The sequence below is a fragment of the Gossypium arboreum genome, chromosome 1, assembly GCF_025698485.1.
Source record: "Gossypium arboreum isolate Shixiya-1 chromosome 1, ASM2569848v2, whole genome shotgun sequence".
In the NCBI taxonomy this organism is placed as follows: Eukaryota; Viridiplantae; Streptophyta; class Magnoliopsida; order Malvales; family Malvaceae; genus Gossypium; species Gossypium arboreum.
This window is the reverse complement of record NC_069070.1, coordinates 39,823,224-39,826,611: the sequence shown is the minus strand read 5'-3', so window position 1 is coordinate 39,826,611 and position 3,388 is coordinate 39,823,224. Positions and strand designations below refer to the sequence as shown.

The window sequence follows — 3,388 nt, the reverse complement described above, 5'->3', positions numbered from 1 at the left end:
TGCCCTTAAGGGGTTGCTGACGTCAAAAATAGAATGTCAAGGTTTTTGCACACAAGCGTGTCATGGCCTTGTGGGGGACACGGGTCATGGGCACGGGCGTGTTCCAAGCTATGTGAAAACCCTGTAGGTTCGAATTGTAAAATAAATTTTTATGGGCTAGGGACACGGGCGTGTCCCGATATGTTCAGGCCGTGTGAGCCATACGGGCCTTCAACATGGCCATGTTAAGAAGACACACGGGCGTGTCGCCCTTTCACACGGGCGTGTGCCTCTGTCTGCCTGAAATTTTATAAAGTTTTCTAGAGTGCACAAATTAGTCCCGATTTAATCCCAAAGTATGTTCGGGACCTTACAGGCCTATAGTAAGGACATTAAGGTTTTGTGAAAATTTTTAATTTGGCGAAAAATTTCATATCTAGGAAATGTATGTTTGTATGTGTTTAAGTTTTAAGTCCAGTAACACCTCGTATCCTATTCCGGTGTCGAACTGGGTAAAGGGAGTTACACAGATGCTTCAGACAGTGGACCAGTTTAGTGGAATGCCCACATTGGGCTTGAATTTTTTTCCATACTCATTGTGAGATAGAGCACGAGCATGACTTAATTCATTGCCACCCAGTTCAATATCTACATGGTATGAATTAACATAACGCTTCTTGGTAAAGTACTTCCCACCTAGCAAAAATGCTAAGTTGAGGAATGAGATAACTATTTTCCAACAATTGAATGATGAATCCTTATATGAGGCATGGGAAAGATTCAAAGAGTTACTACAAAAATGCCCTCACCATGGGATTCTGCATTGTATTTAACTGGAGATATTTTATAATGGTCTCAACGCACACACTAGGATGATGGTATATGCTTATGCGAATGGTGTTCTCCTTTTTAAGTCTTATAATGAGGCTTATGAAATTATCGAGAGAATAACCAATAACAACTACCAGTGATCGACCAATTGAGCAATTTCAGGAAGATAAATTAGCAGGAGTACATGAAGTGGATGCTCTCACTTCACTTGTAGATCAGGTACCTTCAATTTCTTCAATGCTTAAAAAATTTTCTACTAATGGTCTGAATATTGTTGTAGCTCAGCCACCAAGTCAATTTGACATTATTTCCTACGTATATTTTGGGGATAGGTATTCATTTGAGAATTGACCATCAAATCTCAAGTTTGTCTATTATGTAGGAAATCAAAACCAGAATAGAAGTGGACAAGGACCATAGTCCAACTTCTATAACCCTTCGTGGCGAAATTGGAAACAAGAAAATATTCACACTTTTTCATGCCCTTTTTAAATCAAATTCATGCAGTTTCGATAAAATTTTTGTCGAAAAATATATACTTATTATAAAATAATTAAATTACACTCAAATTATGAACTTTTTTAATTTTAATTAATTTTATATCAAATTTTGATTAATTTTGATTATTTTCAACAAATTTACACAAAAGGCAAAAAACGGCTCAGCAGACACTGCTAAAAGCGCAAAACCGAGAAGCAATTTTGAAGCATCAAGGCAAATTAATTTTTCAGGCTAAAATGGTCCAAATTATATGTATTAATTCATAATATAATTAATTTTAATTTGAATCCAATTTAATTTGGGTTAAATAAATTACTATTAATTAATTATGAAAAGTGGTCTAGTTGAGCTGAATGAGTGAACTGATCCAACTGAGCACTGGGCAGCCCAAAACTATCCCACATGCTGACCCAATCAGCTTGTTTGGCTGATTATTTGTCTAGCAAAATAGCCATTGAAGACTTCTTCAAATTGCATTCAAATCCCTCCACTATTTATACCTTTCTAGATTTCCCATACCTTAAAATAGCAAGTTTGAAACCTTCAAACTTGCCACATGTGTGGCCAGCCATGGGGGGTACTCTATGGCTTTTGATTTTTTTCTAATTTTAGCAGCCATCCCAACCTATAAATACCCCCCTTTGCTGCTCACTTCAAACACATCTCAAACCCATTCATTTCTTCACTTCTCTCTCACTTTTCTCTCTTCATTCCCTTCCATTGTTTTTCATTTTCTTCCCCATTCCCTTGCCTATTTTAGCTATCGAAAAAGAGTCATTAATCCACCATTTGGAGTAGCATTTAAGTGTTTGTGGAAGCCTTGGTTCAACAAGAACAAGCAGGGAAGGAAGAGCTGAGCAAATTAGTTAAGCTTCGGAGAAACACCGGATTTGATTCTTGTTCCCTTTCCTTTTAATTTTGTTGTTGTTATGATGAACATGTCTATGAATAATTGTGATGTTGATATATTTAATTTAATTAATATGACTTAAATTTTATTTGTGTTAGGTTGATTGCATTTTGTCTACTTAATTTATTAAAATTGTGTTTGTGTTGTTATAGGCCTCGGTAAGATGTTTGATTAAGTAAAACCATGACTAAGTTATTCTTGCATTACAATTGCAAGGTAACTAATGAATTAATTATTTAAACTGATTGAAATTGTAATTAATTGACACGATACTTAATCAGTGCATGTTTAATCATCTAAGGTAGATGAGGGTTAAATTAGCAACGGTATCTAACGATACATTAGCCTTGCATAACTTGCAAGATTATTGTGATTAAACTGTTTCAAGGTAGAAATACATTATTACCTCAGGTAATCTTTTATGTGCTTATGAGATTGAATTAATTGTTTGAATTGGCATAGAGATAAGTACAAGAGATTATTTTAATTTCATAAGTATGTATGTGCATTAACACATTTGTTTATTAAAATTTGTTTAATCGGTTGAATTGACGTAGAGATATAATCAAGAGATAAATGGATTTTGGTAGGTAAGTAAGTTCATAAGTTAGCAAATTATTGAGTTGCCGTGAATTTATTCGTAACAACATGAACATGAGTTTAATAATTCTAAGTTAAGAAATATAATTAATCTAACACAATTATGTCATTTTGATTGAAATCATCTTTTGAAATCATGTATTGGAACTTTTATTTTATTTTTATTTATTTTACTTAGTTTAAATCCTAGTTTTTAATCATCTCTTCAAATCAAAATATCTTTCTTCACCAAAGTGTTCTTAAAATTGCATTCATAAATAATTATTTTCACAGTCCCCATGGGTATGATAACACTACTTTTACTTGTCATTTTATTACTTGTTACGATTGCGTACACTTGCACATTTCCTTCGTTCCAGAAACCATCCAAACTTTTCGTGGAATAACTAAGGAGGTAGACTGAACAACACCTACATGTAGTATAGATCAAATCAACCTTTAGGTTTTAATCAACAAGTTCAGAAACCACATAAGCTAAACCTTCCAACAATTTGGAGAATTTGTTGAAGCCATATATGGCTAAGAATGACGCCTTAATCCAAATCCAAGCATCAACACTAAAAAATT

General features: G+C 33.9%; 1 non-coding gene across 1 annotated transcript; it reads right to left on the bottom strand.

Annotated features, from left to right (window-relative positions):
* Positions 1-689: 689 nt before the first annotated feature.
* LOC128282310 (small nucleolar RNA R71) lies at positions 690-796 on the bottom strand. Its single transcript, XR_008272538.1, has one exon. It is a non-coding gene; the product is annotated as a small nucleolar RNA R71 (small nucleolar RNA).
* Between the last annotated feature and the right edge of the window lie 2,592 nt (positions 797-3,388).